The sequence below is a fragment of the Procambarus clarkii genome, chromosome 50, assembly GCF_040958095.1.
Source record: "Procambarus clarkii isolate CNS0578487 chromosome 50, FALCON_Pclarkii_2.0, whole genome shotgun sequence".
Classification (NCBI taxonomy): Eukaryota; Metazoa; Arthropoda; class Malacostraca; order Decapoda; family Cambaridae; genus Procambarus; species Procambarus clarkii.
In genome coordinates, this window is record NC_091199.1 from 31950587 (window position 1) to 31972048 (window position 21462).

A 21462-nucleotide genomic window follows, 5' to 3' on the forward strand; every position below is an offset into this window, starting at 1 on the left:
ATACCAATCAAGACATCACCCGGATAAGCAAGATTCTGAACCACTGTACAAGTATGAGTGTACGACCCATCATGACCTATTTCAAAGTTAATTGTGGCCTGACCCAAGATGTCAATTTGTCCCCCATTAACTGCTGTGAGCTGTTTACTACTACATTTAAGCCGTGCATGTTGGAATTTGCTGAAGGCTGAACTCTTAATGAGTGTTGCTTGGCTACCTGTGTCCATGAAAGCAATCAAACTCTCACCGTCAACCTGGACTTCAAAAGTAGGTCGACTATCCTTAAAGTAATCTGGTGACGGCACTTCCTTAAGCCGAACACTCGTACACGCTTTCCTAAAATGACCTTTTCCATGACAGGTCCAACATTTCTCCTTACTAATACTACTTAATGTATAAGAAATCTTACCACAAGTACAAACTACCCCCGGGGAAGTAACACTAGGGTTTGGGTGGGTGGGGGAAGCAGGGTGGGGGTGGAGAATGTTGGAGGGGGAGGATATGACAGGAGGTATGAGGGAGGAGGGAAGGGCTGGAGGGGGGTTTAGGGACTGGGCGCAGGGCGGGGAGGATGGAAGTGGAGGGAGAGTGGAGGGCGTGTGGATGAGTGACACCGACTCGGGGTGGGGCGGGAGGGGTGGAAACTGAGGGGAAGGATTGTGAGGGTGGACGGGTGGAGTGGGACAATGCTGAGAGGGGAGGGGCTGAACAAGCAAGGTGCGGGTGGAGTGACCTTGAGTGGGGATTGTGGGGACGGTGGAAGGAAGTGGAGCAGGGTGGGTGGAGGGAACATGGGCGGGTAGGGTGGGTGGGAACTGGGTCGGGTAGGTGTAGGGAACTGGGGGCGGGAACTGAGAGGGAATAGAGGGGGATTGCAACCCTATTGAGAACCCCCTCCATTCTGATAACATCTGAGTGGACATATAAAATCAAACAAATTACCAATAAAGATAGAATTCCACAAAATAACACAATATCTGTAACTTTGTCACCGAGCGTCATATTAACTTGAAATTTTAACCCCATGTCCTATGCAACGAATGAACATTAAAAAGTAAATCAGAAAAAACGCACACTCTCTGTAAACACAATATACACCGCGCGGAACGTCTGCAGAAAGAGGTGAGGACATATGACAGTACCCTTCCTGAGTGGACGAGAGTTATGAGTGCGCGCCCAAGATGAAACAGGTGTTGATAACTTAGTATAAGTAAGTAAGTAATTATCAAAAGAAGGCACCAAACCGGGAAGGCTATGTAGCACCATCAAATACGCAAAATAATCAGAGGGCGCTAAATATCACCAAGGATGCCAATACGAGAACAAAAACGCATAAGGCGAACGATATCAAAGGTATCCGAGTCACCAAGAATTCTATCGAGGGACAGGTGACCGCGAGGGGCGGTCGGAAAGCAAGACACACGCTCGTCCTGGAAGTCAGGACATTCAAGAAGGACATGCACGACCGTAAGAGGGACAATGCAACTAGGACAATAAGGAGCAGGGCGGCGCTCCATCAAGTGACCATGGGTTAAGCGAGTATGGCCAATACGCAACCTCACCAGAGCTGTTTCCCACCGCCGGTTACGGTGGAAGGAGGACGGCCACGAGGAAACACAACATTTAAGAGTACGTAGCTTGTTACCAGTAACAGACAACCAAGAAGCCTGCCAAAAGGTAAGGACTGAGGAATGGATAACCGGGTAAAAGTCGGAATACGGAATGCCTTTACGAGAGATGGGACAAGAGCGGACAGCTTCCTTAGCGGCAGCATCCGCACGCTCATTTAAAGACACGCCAATATGGCTGGGAACCCAACAAAACTCAACCGACTTAAATTTACTGTGAACGAGAAACAGCCAATGCTGGATCTCGACAACTACTGGATGAACTGGATTAAAGCACCCGAGAGCCATGAGGGCACTACGAGAGTCAACAACAACCACAAAGGAAGACTGACAACGAGAAAGCAGGAGACGAAGAGCATAGAGAATAGCATAAAGTTCCGCTGTAAAGATGCTAGTCTCCGGAGGCAAGCGACACATATAAGTGCGATCAGGAAAAACAACAGAGTAGCCAACACCGTCCGCTGACTTAGACCCATCGGTGAAGACAGAAACGGAGCGGGAGTGAGAAGAAAAGTGCTCGAGGAAAAGGCGTTTTAGAACCGTAGGAGCGGTAAAAGCTTTAGTGATACGAGTCAAGGATGTACAAAACCGCGGAAGAGGGACCCTCCACGGGGGCAAAGAAGGAACAACACGAGGAGAAACATCAGAAATACGAACGGAAAGAGAATCCTGTAGGCGAGATAACCGGACAGAAAGAGGGAGGTGGTGAAGAGGAACAGGAACCGCAGGAGGGGTAAAAGTCAAAGAACGACAGAGGCGAGAGGAAGGATGTTGCAAGGACCGCGCAAGATAGCGAAGACAGTAGCGATCACGGCGGTCCTGGAGAGACAGGAAGCCAGTGTCAACATACAAGCTAAGGACGGGAGTCGAACGAAAGGCACCAGAACTGAGGCGCAACCCAGTATGGTGCAAAGCATCAAGACGGCGAAGAGTAGAAGGAGAAGCAGACGAGTAAGCAGGGCAACCATAATCGAGCTTAGACAGGACGAGAGAGGAATGTAAAGCAAGGAGAGTGCGCCTATCTGCCCCCCAAGAAGTATGGGACAAGACCCGAAGGAGGGTAAGGGACTTAGAGCACTCAACACGGAGGTAAGAGATATGGGGAGACCAAGACAAACGAGTGTCAAGGAATAACCCCAAAAGCTTCGCGGAATCTTTGTATTCAAGGGGATGACCATAAAGTGACAAAGAGGGACGAAGAACAACCAGTTTCTGCGTAAAAGTCATGGCACAAGTCTTAGAAGTAGAGAACTTGAAGCCATGACCTGTGGCCCAAGACGACACGGCATCAATTGCAAGTTGAAGCCGGCGTTGAAGGAGAGGCGAATCATCACCCTGACAACAAAGGGTAAGATCATCGACATAGAGAGCGGAGAAGACACCAGAAGGAAGAGAGGAAAGAAGACCATTGAGGGCAACCAGAAAAAGAGTAGTGCTCAGAACACTACCCTGGGGCACACCTTCGTATTGCTGAAAAGAGGGAGAGAGAGCGGTACCAAGGCGCACCCGAGAGGAACGACGAGAGAGGAAGCTGCGGAGAAAGAGAGGGAGATGACCACGAAGGCCAAAAGAATGAAGTTGAGATAGGATATGATAACGCCAAGTGGTGTCGTAAGCCTTTTCTAGGTCAAAAAGGACGGCAACAATGGAGGTCTTCGCAGCAAAAGCAGTACGAATATAGACTTCCAAGTTCACCAGGACATCTGTCGTGCTGCGGCACTTGCGGAAACCAAATTGAGAAGGGGAGAGGAGGTGATGGTGTTCCAGGAACCACATCAGACGAACGTTAACCATACGTTCAAAGAGTTTGCAGACACAACTTGTGAGAGCAATAGGGCGAAAGTCCTTAGGGGAAGTACCCAGAGACCCCGGTTTGCGAACAGGGAGGACAACGGCATCGAGCCAGTCCTCAGGGACTGACGACGACTCCCAGATCCGATTATACAGACTCAGTAAATACTGAGACGTGCTCGGAGGGAGATGGCGAAGCATCTCATAATGAATACCATCGGAGCCCGCCGCCGTAGAACCGCAGAGGGCCAGGGCAGAACGAAGTTCAGAGAGAGAGAAGGGATCATTATAGGGAAGCTGAAGATGAGTGCAGAAATCTAAAGGACGAGACTCAAGGACAGGTTTACGAAGAAGGAAAGATTGGGGAAGATGAAGACCAGAGCTAACAGAAGAAAAGTGGGAACCCAGTTCGGAAGCGACCTGCAACGGGTCCGCCACAAGAGTATCATGGAGGTGAAGGACCGGTGAAACATCGGGAACGAACTTACCCGCTATCTTGCGGATACGCTTCCAGATCTGGGCCAGAGGGGTTTCGGACGTAATTGTCGAGACATAAGATGCCAAACATTCACGTTTAGCCGTACGGATGGCCCTACGGGCCACCGCACTCGCTTTCCGAAAGAAAAGAAAAGAATCGGTCGTCTGCCTACAGCGGTGCTTCTTCCAGGCTGCACGCTTACAGCGGACAGCCCGAGCACAGTCCGCATTCCACCAGGGAACGCACTTCCGTGGACCCCGAGAGGAAGAGCGAGGAATAGAGCGGAGGGCAGCGTCGAAGACAGTGTCATGAAAAAGGAGGAGAGCGCGAGAGAGGGGCAGAAGGGAGAGGTCAGAGAGAGTAGCACTGAGGGAAAATAGGGTCCAGTCCGCCTTAGCAAACTGCCACCTAGGGAAAGAGAGGGAAGGGCGAAAAGAGAAAAAGGAAACAAGGATGGGGAAATGATCACTTCCATGGAGGTCATCAAGAACCTGCCATGTGAAATCTAAGTAAAGAGAAGAAGAGCAGAGAGAAAGATCAAGACAAGAAAGGGTGCGAGTTCGAGAGTCCAAATGAGTGGGCTCACCAGAATTCAGAAGAGACAGGGAAGAAGAGAGGAGAAACGGCTCAAGGAGGCGACCCCGGGTATTCGTCAGAACGTCACCCCAAAGAGAATGACGACAATTGAAGTCACCCAGCAGGAGCACAGGCTCCGGCAAGGAGTCTAGGAGGTGTTTCAAATCAGGAAGAGAGAGCGGGACACTCGGGGGGAGATAAATGGAACAAACTGTGTACCATTTCCCCACAAAGATACGAGCAGCAGAACAATGGAGAGGCGAAGGAAAAAGTAAAGGAACAAAGGGAACATCAGCCCGAATCAAGAGAGCAGAAGAATTAGAAGCCCCAGCAATGGCTGGGGGGGGGGAGAGAAAGGAATAGCCACGAAAACGACCAGGACGAGCACCAAGCATTGGCTCCTGGAGACAGACACAAAGGGGCGAAAACCGCGAAACCAGAAGTTGGAGTTCGAGGAAATTGGCGTAATAACCTCGAACGTTCCATTGAAGAATGGACAACGACGAGAAGAGAAAGGACAAAAACAGAGAACAAGGAAGAAACAAAGGCGAAAGACCAACAGAGCACGTCAAAGAATATCAGGGTCGGGATCAGGGTCAGCAAAGTCATGGTTAGGGGGCATGGGTAAACTGAGCAAAGACGGAGGGAAGGAAACGGGAGAACAGATCAGAGGTGGGCGGGCAGGGTCCGGAGGAGGAGGAGGAGGAGGAGGAGGAAGAGGAGGAGACAACGGAGAGGAGCAGTCAAGGACAGCAGCAGGAAGAGGGGGAGTAGAAAGAGGGGAGCGCACCTCAGCAAGAGCAGCAACCGAAAGGGAAGCAGGGGCCAAAGAAACCTCCATAGCAGGAACAGGGGGTGCAAGCACTGAAACGGGAGGGGAAGGAGCAACAGAGCCAGAAGGAGGAGCTGAGGAAGAAAGCGAAGCCTTCTTACCCGCCGGGGAAGAGGAAGGAGAGGAGCCAGGCTTACGCTTCTGACTTAAAGAGACCGGTGTCCCAGCAACTACGTACCGGGCAACGGATTCCAGTGTCTCAACAGGAGAAGCCGAACGAGAGCACACACGACGTCCGTTAGGAGAGCGATGGACATCCGCCCGCACCGACAGGCGGTGGGGAGAGCCGATAGATGGAGGAAGAGGATGGGAAGGAGGATCGGAGGGGGACGAGGAAGAAGACACAGAAGACACGACAGACCGGGTAGAAGGAAGGGGAACCCCAGACAGAGGACCAGGAGGAGGATCCTTCGGGAGAGAACCCAAAGGGACAGAGGAGGGGGCAGTGGGCGTATCAGGGTCCAAGGCCCGGAAACGGTTGTGAGTCTGAGGAAGGCGGGAAGGACGAGGAGAGGAAGAGCGCAACACGCGAGCATAAGAGATATTAGCATAAGGCGGGAGCCGGCGAACCTGGCGCCTCGCCTCAGGAAAAGATAAACGCTCCCGGTGCTTCAAGTTGAGGACAGCTGCCTCAAGCTTGTAATGGACAAACGCACGGGAGAAGGTATGATGGGCCTCACCGCAGTTGAGGCAACGAGCCTGGGGAGAAGCGCACTCCGACTTAGAGTGACCTTCGCCACCACACAAAGGACAGAGAGAGACAGTCCCGGAGCAGCGGAGGGCACCATGCCCAAACCTCCAGCACTTGTTGCAGAGCCGAGGAGAAGGAATGTACTCCTGGACAGAGCACCTGGCACCAGCAAGAATGACAGAGGGTGGAAGGGTCCTACCATCAAAGGTAATCTTCACAACCCGGAGGGGTTGACGGCGACTACCACGAGGGGGACGAGTAAACGTGTCCACCTGGAGAATAGAATGGCCCTGGGCAGTGAGGATATGGCGAATATCGTCGTGGCAGTCGCGCAGGTCCCGAACACCGGTCGCAACATGGGGCGGGAGCAAAATAGTGCCAACACTGGCATTCAACTGAGCGTTCTTCGAGACCCGAACGGGGGTCTCGCCAAGGCAGGATAAGGCAGCCAAGCGGGAAGCAGCATCCTGAGAAGGAGCAGCAACGACACGTGTACCGAGACGAGTGGGGTTGAAAGTAATGGAGGCATCCACGGAATCAATGAGATGTCGATGGAGGGAGAAATCGTCAGGAGGCGCAGAATCAAGAGGGAGGAGATCAAAATATTTGGCCCACGAAGCGGGACCAAACAAGGCTTGATAGGTAGCAGAACTGGAAGGAATCGAGCGAGGGCGGCCGTGATGAGGACGGCGGTGAGAACCCCCAGAGAGAGAGGGGTTAAAAGGTGCAGTAGTTACAACCAGAGAAGGAGCCGCGCCAGGGGACGAGGTAGTCACCACTGGGGGCTTGGGGCTCGACCCAACCACAGAGGAGGGAGGGGAGCCAGAGGAAGGAGTCAGAGAGGCCAAGGAGGAGCAAGGTCGGGGCCCAATGCAGCGGAGGCTACAGAGCCCGGTCTTCCAATACGGACCGACTCGGGGGCTTGGTCGCCCACCCCACGAGCCTGAGAAGGTAAACCAGAAGAAGCTGAAGCAGGGGTAATCATCTTGACAAAAGAAGAATTCACTCACGAATGTGCCCCCACACCCACCATGGAGCCACAATTAGAGGCAGGACACCCAACAAGAAGCTATCGCCGATCTTGTCGGGGCCTCCTAGGGGTGCGTCGTGAGTATACGCCCCACAAACGCCACCTTAAGAAACCGACAGTCCTTCGAGATCGGGTTCAGTGACGAAGTGGGGATTGACAATAAAAGGTTCCCCTCGCTCTCGACGTCGGGTACTGCAGTTCTACGGGTGCAAGAGTATGCCTCCTCAAGCACCCGGGCGTCAAAATAGAAGAAGTCCAAGGGAAGAACCAGAACGAGCAAAAGGTCGGCAGGAAACGGCAAGCAGATAGGAGAAGAGGGGGGAGAAAAATGAAACAGAAGGAAAAGGAAAAGATGCCCAGCAGAATTGGAGAGGACGGCAGCAGGAGCACAAGGCTAGAAAAGGACAGAGGACTGTCCCAAGGAGCATCACACTCCGGCAGCCGCCCACTAAGCCCCCACACGGCGACAACGAGCTGAGCGGGGAGGGGGTAGTGCTCAAGTAGCTGTGAGAGGCACGATCTTCCCGCTCGAAATCCATGTTGGCCTGGGTTGTGAAGGTCATTGGTCTCCATGAAATTGGTGACCTGACTCCTAATCACTCTCTCAAATACTTTTATGATGTGCAATGTTAGTGCAACTGGTCTATAATTTTTTGCCAATGCTTTGCTCCCTCCCTTGTGTAGAGGGGCTATGTCTGCTACTTTAAGTGCATCTGGTATCTGGTATCTCCCTCGTGTCCAAGCTCTTCCTCCACACTATACTGAGTGCCTGTGCTACCGGCACTTTGCATTTCTTTATAAATATTGAATTCCATGAGTCTGGACCTGGGGCCGAGTGCATGGGCTGACATATGATGGTGACTGACATATGATGGTGACAACGGAACTAAAAATACACTGCCAACAAGGAAATGCTAACACAAGGATTAAATACACTGCCACCATCTGCCTTTGACCATTGAGACTATATCAAGCAACGAGGAAACATTGCTTGACTTGGAGAGAACTATCTATGACTGTCATTAATTATGAAAACGGTTGTCAGCCACTATATCCAAAAGGCTAAGAGGATTCAACAATTGACACAGACGGGAAATTTAACATGAGTTTATTGAGACCAAAATGATGTCAATCACCACTTATAAATCCTACTCTAACACTGGCAAAAAGTTAAGAAATTTGGACATGGAACAAAACCTCAGAGACCACACACATTACCTTAAGACCTCTGTCTCTCCTTCTGTCACCTCCTGATGTTCTCCACAACCTCTCTGGGCCCCGGTGTCCGGCACTCTGTCCCAACTAAGTCTCTACAGGACCTCTATATACAACTCAACAGGGGGGAGGGGGAGACTGTCTGTTGCTACCTACATCAGAATTGCTAGGGGGGGTCGGGCCACATGTGCACAAGAACTTAAACAATATTTCAATAAGCTTGTTTGACATTCACCATACACTCTTCAAGAGAGGAGTTATTAATTACTTGTGTGACTGACCTCTGACCTGGCCAAAAGGGGGAGATCCATGGATGTTTACACATAAGAATCTGGGGTCTAATTCCCTTGCAATGTTTGACCAGAGTATCATGAAATATTACATACTTGAAACTATGGCGACTAAGACTAACCCAGGAATTTTTAATCAACATACAAGATAATCCAGAGGTCATCTGGGCTGACCTCTTGGAGAAGGCTCCCCTGGGTGTGAACTCTAAGGGGGGGGAGGTCATGGGTGTTACAGTGTAGTTGGTGGTGGTGGTGGCACCTCAAGCAGCACGGGTGTACTCATGTGGGATAATGGTGGTGCAGCTGGTGGTGGTGGTGGTGGTGGTGGTACCTCAAGCAGCACGGGTTTACTCCTGTTCGATGATGGTGGTGTAGCTGGTGGTGGTGGTGGTGGTGGTGGTGATGTAGCTGGTGGTGGTGGTGGTGGTGGTGGTACCTCAAGCAGCACGGGTTTACTCCTGTTCGATGATGGTGGTGTAGCTGGTGGTGGTGGTGGTGGTGGTGGTGGTGGTGGTAGTGGAGGTGGTGGTGGTGGTGGTGATGGTGGTGGTGGGGGTGGTGGTGGTGTTGGTGGTGATGGTGGTGGTGGTGGTGTTGGTGGTGGTGGTGGTGGTGGTGGTGGTGGTACCTCAAGCAGCACGGGTTTACTCCTGTTCGATGATGGTGGTGGTGGTGGTGGTGGTGGTGGTGGTGGAGGTGGTGGTGGAGGTGGTGGTGGTGGTGGTGTTGGTGGTGATGGTGGCGGTGGTGGTGGTGGTGTTGGTGGTGATGGTGGTGATGGTGGTGATGGTGGTGATGGTGGTGATGGTGGTGGTGGTGGTGGTGGTGTTGGTGGTGGTGGTGGGGGTGGTGGTGGTGGTGGTGGTGTTGGTGGTGATGGTGGTGATGGTGGTGGTGGTGGTGGTGGTGGTGGTGGTGATGGTGGTGGTGGTGGTGGTGGTTTTGGGGATGGTGGTGATGGTGGTGGGGGTGGTGGCACCTCAAGCAGCACGGGTGTAATAAGACATTTATTTCTTACAAATTTATCTTAGATTATTACTGATTTCCATATAATTCATATAGGATCTTTACAGTGAATAATGTATTGCCAGAAATTATGATTTGGTAATTAAGGTGTTTGCTCTTACTGTTGCTCAATAATTCATAATCTTTAATATTCATAATTTGAGGTATCATATCTTTGAATCTATTTTAGTTTAGATTTACTATGTTACTAAGTAAACAATGAACAAGTGACGAACCACACTGGTTCCTAGATATATATGAACTTCAAGAAATACACCCCCCCCCCCCCAGTGTTGATATTTGAGGCTTTGAATTTAATTAATTAATAATACAGTATATTCATTATTTTCAAGTGAATTATTCACTTAATTATTATCCATAGACACTGGTTCTCTAGTGTCAATCTGATAATCACTATTATTCGTTTTCCCTCTTTTCTCAAAAGTGGTGGTCCTTCGATTTATTTAAATACAATTATCAAATAATTGAATATATGAGTTCAAGCCCCAGAAATCCAACACTGCCACCCCTGGCACAACCACCACCACCACCTCACTGCCACCCCTGGCACCACCACCACCTCGACACTGCCACCCCTGGCACCACCACCACCACGACACTGCCACCCCTGGCACCACCACCACCCCCACCACACTGCCGCCCCTGGCACCACCACCACCACGACACTGCCACCCTTGGCACCACCACCACCTCCACCACACTGCCACCCTTGGCACCACCACCACCACCACCACGACACTGCCACTCTTGGCACCACCACCACCCCCACCACACTGCCACCCCTGGCACCACCACGACACTGCCACCCTTGGCACCACCACCACCCCCACCACACTGCCACCCCTGGCACCACCACCATCACCACGACACTGCCACCCTTGGCACGACCACACTGCCACCCCTGGCACCACCAAGGCCACCCCTGGCACCACCACACTGCCTCCCCTGGCACCATCACCACGAAGACTGCCACCCCTGGCAACACCACAACGCCACCCCTGGCACCACCACCACCACTGCCACCCCTTGCACCACAACAATGCCTCCCATGGCACCACTACCACACTGCCAACCCTGGCACCACCACAAATGCCATCAACACCATTAAACTGCCACCCCTGACACTACACTGTCACCCCTAGTATCACACCATAACCGCTGCCACCATCACCACCACCATGCTGTCACCCCTGGCACCACCACCACCACACTGCCACCTCTGGCACGACCACCACCACACTGCCACTTCTGGCACGACCACCACCACACTGCCACCCCTGGCACCACCACACTGCCACGCCTGGCACCACAACCACCACACTGCCACCACTGGAACCACCATCGTCACACTGCCACCCCCGGCACCACCACCACCACACTGCCACCCCTGGCACCACCACCACTACACAGCCACCCCTGGCACCACCACCACCACAGTTCTACCCGTCACCACAACCACCACCACATTGCCACCCACTGGCACCACCACACTGCCACCCCTGGCCCCACCACCCCACTTCCACCTTCAGGCACCACCACACTGCCGCCCCTGGCACCACCACCACCACACTGCCGCCCCTGGCACCACCACCACCACACTGCCGCCCCTGGCACCACCACCACCACACTGCCGCCCCTGGCACCACCACCACCACACTGCTACCCCTGGCACCACCACCACCACACTGCCCTCCCTGGCACCACCACCACCACACTGCCACCCCTGGAACCACCATCGCCACACTGCCACCCCTGGCACCACCACACTGCCACCCCTAGCACCACCACCACCACACTGCCCTCCCTGGCACCACCACCACCACACTGCCACCCCTGGAACCACTACACTGCCACCCCTAGCATCAACACCACCACACTGCCACCCCTGGATCCACCACCACCTCCACCAAACTGCCACCCCTGGCACCATCACCACACTGCCACCCCTGGCCCCCACCATCACCACAATGCCACCCCTGGCACCATCACTACCACCACACTGCCACCCCTGGCACCATCACTACCACGACACTGCCACCCCTCGCACCACCACCACACTGCCACGCCTGGCACCACCAGCACCAACACGACACTGCCACCCCTGGCACCACAACGGCCACCCCTGGCACCACAACGGCCACCCCTGGCACCACCACGGCCACCCCTGGCACCACCACCACTAACACTGCCACCCCTGGCAACACCACCACCACACTGCCACCCCTGGCTCGACCACCACCACACTGCCACCCCTGGCACGACCACCAACGCACTGCCACCCCTGGCAACACCACCACCACACTGCCACCCCTGGCTCGACCACCACCACACTGCCACCCCTGGCACGACCACCAACGCACTGGCACCCGAGAGTTCGCACCCTCGACTCCCCGGTGAAGTGAAGCGTTCATACCCAGGTGACGCGCACAACGATAGCGTCTCACTCGAACATGGGAAATTTGCCTTGACACTGACACGAATTTCCCCGTTCCCATCGACTGCTACAGAGCACTAGCAAGTCTATTCAACACTGGTATGGGATCTACGAGTCTGTTGCTGCTCGTATGCACATTCCCAACGATCCCAGATCACTGTACCTCTACCCCCTGAATAACAATGTCTTAAACCCCTCCAAGCAACGACTTCGGCCGGATTCTGTGACGACCGATGTCGTAGGTGAAGCAGGAAGCATCAGCAGTTGAGTAGTCCAGCCACCACGACGCCCTATACTTCAATTTGGCCGAATTGAGTACAGAGAGCGTCTTGACAAGGTGGCGGCTGAGTTCAGAATGACGCTACACCGGCTACTCCCCGCGTCCTTCTCGAAATAACCAATGCGAGGAAGGCATACAGCGGCCGACCCCTCTCATCCAATCAGCGATGGTGTAGCATAGCTCCTTGGGCAACTCCAAGATGGCCGACCAACATGGCGGCTCAAGATGTTTACTAAGATGGCGGCTGGTTTCCATGACAACGACTCAAGTGGCCAGCCAGCGCGGGAGCCCACATGTCACCCACGCCGGCGGCCTAGTCGTTCGCGCGCAAAGTTGTCTGGCTCCATGCCATACAATGAGATGATGCTATCAGCTCTAGCACTGTCCACAGACATGCCACCCCGGCCAGGGTAACATTTATGGACTGCTGATGACTGGGGCCCTCACATGAGCCCAAACACTAGATGTTTCGGTTGCTGGTTACCAAACTTAAGTCCGCCCACTTAACAAGTGCACTTAACAAGTGCACTTAACAAGTGTACTGGCTCCCACAGGCATAAGAGCACTATTGTAAGTGAGCTGGTGAATCATCTCCTCACAACCACCACCACGACACTGCCACCCCTGGCACCACCACTACCACGACACTGTCACCCCTGGCACCACCACCACCACCACCACACTGCCACCCCTTGCACCACCACCACCTCGACACTGCCACCCATGGCACCACCACCACCACGACACTGCCACCCCTGGCACCACCACTACCACGACACTGTCACCCCTGGCACCACCACCACCACCACCACACTGCCACCCCTTGCACCACCACCACCTCGAAACTGCCACCCATGGCACCACCACCACCACGACACTGCCACCCCTGGCACCACCACTACCACGACACTGTCACCCCTGGCACCACCACCACCACCACCACACTGCCACCCCTTGCACCACCACCACCTCGACACTGCCACCCATGGCACCACCACCACCACGACACTGCCACCTCTGGCACCACGACACTGCCACCCCTGGCACCATCACCACCACCACCACACTGCAACCCCTGGCACCACCACCACCACACTGCCACCCCTGGCACCACCTCCACGACATTGCCACCCCTGGCACCAACACACTGCCACCCCTGGCACCATCACCACCACCACCACACTGCAACCTCTGGCACCACCCCCCACACTGCGACTACTGGCACCACCACACTGCCACCCCTGGCACCACCACCACCATACTGCCACCACTGGCACCACCACCACCACAATGCCACCCCTGGCACGACCACCACCACACTGCCACTTCTGGCACCATCACCACCACACTGCCACCCTTGGAACCACCATCGCCACACTGCCACCCCTGGCACCACCACACTGCCACATCTGGCACCACCACCACCACACTGCCACCCTTGGCACCACCACTACCACACTGCCACCCCTGGCACCACAACACTTCCACCCCTGGAACCACCACCACCACACTGCCACCCCTGGCACCACCACCACCACACTGCTACCCCTGGCACCACCACACTGCCACCCTTGGCACCATTACCACCACACTGCCACCCCTGGCACCACCACCACCATACTGCCACCCCTGTCACCACCACACTGCCACCCCTGGCACCACCACCACCACACTGCCACCCCTGTCCCCAACCACCACAATGCCACCCCTGGCACCATCACTACCACCACACTGCCAACCCTGGCACCACCACCACCACGACACTGCCACCCCTGGCACCACCATCACCAAGACACTGCCACCCCTGGCACCACCACGGCCACCCCTGGCACCACCACCACTAACACTGCCACCCCTGGCCACACCACAACGCCACCCCTGGCACCACCACCAAACTGCCACCCCTTGAACAACAACAATGCCACCCATGGGACCACTACTACACTGCCAACCCTGGCACCACCACCACCACACTGCCACCTCTGGCCCCACCACCACCACACTGCCACCCCCGGCACCACCACACTGCCACCCCTGACACCACACTGTCACCCCTAGTATCACACCACCACCCCTGGCACCACCTCCACCATGCTGTCACCCCTGGCACCACCAACACCACACTGCCACCGCGGGGACCACCACCACCACACTGCCACCGCTTGCTCCACCACCACCATGCTGTCACCCCTGGATCCACCACCACAACACTGCCACCCTCTGCACCACCACTACCACACTGCCACCCTTGGCACCACCACACTGCCACCCCTGGCACCACCACCACCACACTGCCACCCCTGTCACCACCACCACCACACTGCCACCCCTGGCACCACCACACTGCTACCCTTGGCACCACCACACTGCCACCCCTGGCACCACCACCACCACACTGCCACCCCTGGCACCACCACACTGCCACTCCTGGCACCACCACCACCACACTGCCACCACTGGCACCACCACCCCCACCACCAAACTGCCACCACTGGCACCACCACCACCACACTGCAACCCCTGTGACCACCACCACCACCACCCAGCCACCCCTAGTACCACCACCACCACACTGCCACCCCTGGCACCACCACCATCACGACACTGCCACCTCTGGCATCACCTACCACCACCACCACACTGCCACCCCTGGCACCACCACGACACTGCCACCCCTGGTACCACCACCACCACCACCACGACACTGCCACCCCTGGGACTACCACGACACTGCCACCCCTGGCACCAACCACACTGCCACCCCAGGCACCACCAACACCACACTGCCACCACTGGCACCACCACACTGCCGACTCTGGCACCAGCAACACCACACTGCCACCACTGGCATCACCAAACTGCCACCTCTGGCACCACCACCACCACACTGCCACCACTGGCACTACTGGCACCACCACCCCCACCACCACACTGCCACCCCTGGCACCACCACCACCACGACACTGCCACCCCTGGCACCACCACCACCACGACACTGCCACCCCTGGCACCACCACCACCACCACAATGCCACCCCTGGCACCACTACCACCACCACAATGCCACTCCTGGCACCATCACCACCACCACACTGCCACCCCTGGCACCACCACCACCACACTGCCACCCCTGGCACCACCACCTCACTGCCACCCCTGCCACCACCACCACCTCACTGCCATCCCTGGCACCACCACCACCACCACATTGCCACCCCTGGCACCACGAATACAACGACACTGCCCCCATGGCGCCACCATGACACTGCCACCCCTGGCACCACCACCACCACCACACTGCCACCCATTGCACCACCATGACACTGCCACCCCTGGCACCACCACCACCACCACACCGCCACCCCTGGCACCACCACCACCATGACACTGCCCCCCATGGCACCACCATGACACTGCCACCCCTGGCACCACCACCACCACCACATTGCTACCCATGGCACCACCATGACACTGCCACCCCTGGCCTTACCACTACCACCACCTCACTGCCACCCCTGGCACCTCCACCACCACACTGCCACCCATGGTACCACCACCACCACCACCACGACACTGTCACACCTGGCACCACCACCACCACGACACTTCCACCCCTGGCACCACCACACTGCCACCCCTGGCACCATCACCACCACACTGCACCCCTGGATCCACCACCACCACCACCACACTGCAACCCCGGCACCACCAACACCACCACACTGCCACCCCTGGATCCACCACCACCACCACACTGCAACACTTGTGACCACCACCACCATCACACAGCCACCTCTGGCACCACTACCACACATCCACCCCTGGTACCACCACCACCACACTGCCACCCCTGGCACCACCACCATCACGACACTGCCACCCCTTGCACCACCACCACCACCACGACACTGCCACCCCTGGGACCACCACGACACTGCCACCCCTGGCACACCACCACCACACTGCCACCCCTGGCACCACCACCACCACACTGCCACCCCTGGCACCAAAACCACTACCACCACACTGCCACCCCTGGCACCACCACCACCTCATTGCCACCCCTAGCACCACCACAACGACCACGACACTGCCACCCCTGGCACCACCACCATCACGACACTGCCACCACTGGCACCACCCACCACCTACACGACACTGCCACCCCTGGCACCACCACCACAACCACACTGCCACCCCTGGCACCATCACCATCACACTGCCACCCCTGGCACCACCACCCCCACCACACTGCCACCCCTCGCACCAACACCACCACCACACTGCCACCCCTGGCACCACCACCACCACCATCTCATTGCCACCCCTAGCACCACCACAACGACCACCTCACTGCCACCCCAGGCACTACCACCACCACCACGACACTGCCATCACTGGCATCACCACCAGCACCACGACACTGCCACCCCTGGCACCACCACCACCACACTGCCACCCCTGGCACCACCACTACCACGACCTCATTGCCACCCCTAGCACCACCACAACGACCACCTCACTGCCACCCCTGGCACTACCACCAGCACCACGACACTGCCACCCCTGGCACCACCACCACCACGTCACTGCCACCCCTGGCACTACAACCACCACCACGACACTGCCATCCCTGGCACCACCACCACGACACTGCCACCCCTGGCTCCACCACCACGACACTGCCACCCCTGGCACCACCACCACCACACTGCCACTCCTGACACCACCACTACCACCACACTGCCACCCCTGGCAGCACCACCACCACCACAATGCCACCGCTGGCACCATCACCAACACCACACTGCCACCCCTGGCACCACCACCACCTCACTGCCACCCCTGGCACCACCATCACCACCACCACACTGCCACCCCTGGCACCACCACCACCACAATGCCACCCTTGGCCCCACCACCACCACACTGCCACCCCTGGCACCACAACCACCACACTGCCACCCCTGGCACCACCACACTGCTACCCTTGGCACCACCACACTGCCACCCCTGGCAACACCACACTTCCACCCCTGGCACCACCACCAAAACACTGCCACCCCTGGAACCACCACCACCACACTTCCACCCCTGGCACTACCACACTGCCAGCCCTGGCACCACCACCACCACACTGCCTCCACTGGCACCACCACCCCCACCACCACACTGCCACCCCTGGCACCACCACACTGCCACCCCTGGCAACACCACACTGCCACCCCTGGCACCACCACCACCACACTGTCACCACTGGCACCACCACCACCACACTGCAACCCTTGTGACCACCACCACCACCACTCAGCCACCCCTAGTACCACCATCACCACACTGCCACCCCTGGCACCACCACCATCACGACACTGCGACCCCTGGCATCACCACCACCACCACCACACTGCCACCCCTGGCACCACCACGACACTGTCACCCCTGGCACCACCACCACCACCACCACCACGACACTGCCACCCCTGGGACCACCACGACACTGCCACCCCTGGCACCAACCACACTGCCACCCCTGGCACCACCACCACCATACTGACGCCCCTGGCACCACCAACACCACACTGCCACCACTGGCACCACCACACTGCCACCTCTGGCACCAGCAACACCACACTGCCACCACTGGCACCAACACACTGCCACCTCTGGCACCACCACCACCACACACTGCTACCACTGGCACCACGACCCCCACCACCACACTGCCACCCCTGGCACCACCACCACCACGACACTACCACCCCTGACACCACCACCACGACACTGCCACCCTGGCACAACCACCACCCCTGGCACCACCACCACCACCACAATGCCACCCCTGGCACCACCACCACAATGCCACCCCTGGCACCATCACTGTTACGGACCCGGATCCAGCGTCCGAGCACGGAGCAGTGACGACCGCGCCATCTGTGGGTCAGCTCCCGAAACCCCCTCCAAATGGACGACGACACCTGGTGAGGACAAAGGTGTACTGGCCACAAGGGCCAGTTTCCAGTCCTGTTTAGCTCACAACACTGCCGCTGCTGACCTCTGGCGAGGTGGTGCTCAGACGACAACGCCATCTATGGAGTGGATACGTCGGGCGTTTGTGTCTGAGCCTGTAAGTGAGGTGCTTTTGTGTGTACCTGTTACTGATGACGTGTCTGCTTGCAGAGTCGACCTGGGACTGCTGTAAGGGAAGTTGAGTGAGTATACCCAAGGCAGCCGTCCCCATACCAAGTGCTTTGCTGCAGCAGCTGTGAGTCGCCTCCCGGATGAACACTGTGGTGTTACCTGCCTGTGAAGCGGCAGTTGAGGATTGTCATACCCGGGACCGACTGCTGGAGACGATTGACCACTGGGGTATTGTGGACAGGAGAGTGATCTGTGGTATCACACGAGGCTCCTGACTAGGGCGCTACCCTAGTATCGCTCGTGGAGTGGCCTGACCAGCGTTGCTGATCCGGAACCTGCCAGCTGTTCTGCTGTACTTGTGGTTGACGGCCTCCACGGCGGTGCCCCAGTGCAACTGGGTTTTGGCTGGCCTGTGTCTGGGGTAGACTCAGCTTGATCGAAGGATTCGTCAAGAGACCACGAGAGCACCGAGGACTTGGCACCGAGAGGATCCAGCGTCTTCAGGAGAAGACGACCGTGTATATACTTCCCCTGTGTAGTGTTAATACCCCTCCCCCTGTGTAACTTTTATATATTACTTATTGGTGAAGGTAATTATAATCTTAAGTTTTTGCCTTTCTTTCCCTTCCCCTTTTATTTTACTTGCGTCACGGATCTCATCCCTTGTAAGCCACTACTGGCTTGGGGCCGGATACCCTTCCCCTAATAACATCAGAGTACGAACCCAGTTGCGACTCGAGTGGGCCGTAACATAATTGGCATTCCCAGCGGGATCCGACCCCTTGTTAAGTATGTTTGACAGGGGTGGTGAAGTGGCGTAATCCCTGTAAATAATTCCCCCTGTGTGTAACGATTGGGACGTTATACGTCCTGTGCGGTGCTCAGAGTGACTAAGTGCGATATTGTGCAGTGCGGTGCTCGCTGTGATTAAGCGATAAAGTGCAATATTGTGTAGTGCGGTCCTCGGCGTGATTCAGTGCAATATTGTAGAGCGAGGTGTTCGCTGGGATTCAGTGCAATATTGTGTAGTGCGGTGTCCGAAGTAATTACGTGCAATATTGGCAAGTGAGGCGCCAGGTGCGATAAAGTGCAATATTGACGTAGAACAGTGCTCAGTGCGTTAAGTGCTAACGTGAAAGCGGTGTGTTAAGTGCTAGTTAAGTGTTCCGTCTGTGACAATGGCAGAAAAAGCTACCATCGATGATCTGGACGATGTTCAGGCTTTTCTGAACAGAGAGGACTGTCTTGCCAGATTAAAATATCTGAGCAAACCGGAACTTGTACTAGTGAGCGCCTACCTGGAGATCAAGATCCGTGCCAGTGATTCCCGTGTGGAGATCTTGTCCAAGGTTCACCGGCATTTGAAGGCAGAAGAGAAACAGGAAGGCGAGACTCCTAGTATAAAGGAAGGTGAGGAAATAGCTTCCACTGAACAGGAAGGTAAGAGCAGTGAAGTCGAAAGTGATGAGAGTGAACTAAATATAAGTGTGTTTACTGTGAAAATGCGTGAACTAGAGATCCATCGAGAAATAGAATGGAAAAAGCTAGAAATCGCTAAAGAGAGAGAAGAGGAAGCGAGAAAGAGAGAAGATAAGAAATTGGAAATGGAAAGAGAGCGATTAGGAAAAGAATTAGAGATACGACGTTTAGAATTAGAACGAGAAGAAAGAAGAGAGGAACGAGAAAGAGAAGAGGAACGAGAAAGAGAAGAGAAACGAGAAAGAGAAGAGCGGGAAAGAGAAAGAGAAGAGCGAGAAAGAGAAGAGAAACGAGAAAGATAAGAGAAACGAGAAAGAGAAGAGCGAGAAAGAGAAGAGAAACGAGAAAGAGAAGAGCGAGAAAGAGAAGAGAAACGAGAAAGAGAAGAGCGAGAGAGAGAAGAGAAACGAGAAAGAGAACAGCGAGAGAGAGAAGAAAACGAAAGACAGAGACAACATGAACTAGAAGTACTGCGGTTAGGTGGTCGGAGGCAAACAACGGACACCAGTAGTTTCGATCCGGTAAGGAACATCAAAATGGTCCCTAAATTCAACGAGAGGGAAGTTTCGAAGTTCTTCGCAGCCTTCGAGAAAGTCGCTGCCTCTTTGGAGTGGCCAAGGGAGAATTGGGCCATCATGATACAGTCAGTCTTGACTGGGAAGGCCCAAGTCGCCTACTCCACGTTATCCCTTGACGACTCTGGCGATTATGACCAGGTGAAGAAAGTGGTGCTCATGGCTTACCAGTTGGTACCCGAGGCTTACAGGCAGAAGTTCAGGAACCTGAAGAAGACCTCAGAGCACACTTTCACCGAATTCGCCTAATCAAGGAGCGACTTTTCCAAGAATGGTGTGCCTCTCGGAAGGTGGAGACCAAAGAAGACCTCGAGCAGCTCATACTGTTAGAGGACTTCAAGGATCGTTTGTCTGGAGACCTGAAGACGTACTTAGAGGAACAGCAGGTAGAGACCTTGAGTGCGGCAGCCACTATGGCTGAGGAATACATCTTGACGCACAGGCTTTCTGCTAAGTACGTCCCGAGGCATTACCAACGCCGGTTTGACAAACCTCAGGACAAAGAAGAGACTCCCGTCCCACGAAGCGCTAAGAAGACGCCCCCAAGTAGCCCTCGAAGGACGAGTCCTAGCAGTCCGAAACACCGGAGTCCAAGGAGGAATGTGGTGTGCTGGACTTGTGGGCAGAAAGGGCATGTAGCTGCTATGTGCCGAGGCAGAAGAGGTGGCGGCGCACGTAGGGAGGTGATGATGATGAGCTGTGTTACACCACCAGCAGGAAGCCAGTCGACGACGACGCAGGAAGGACCAAGTTTGTTCGCCCCTCACACTTCAAGCGGGTATGTAACGAGTGATCATACTGGTAGATCAGTTGTAGTGCTCAGAGATAGTGGAGCAGCCCAGTCCCTGATCGTGAGAAGCTCGTTACCCGAGGGAGAAAGTGTGGACGGGAGACAACAGGTTGTCCTGGTTGGGTTTCCTAGGACGCAGTATATCGCCCCCTTAGTGCCGGTACATCTCGACTCGCCTTACTTCAGCGGCACATGTGTGTTGGCAGTAGT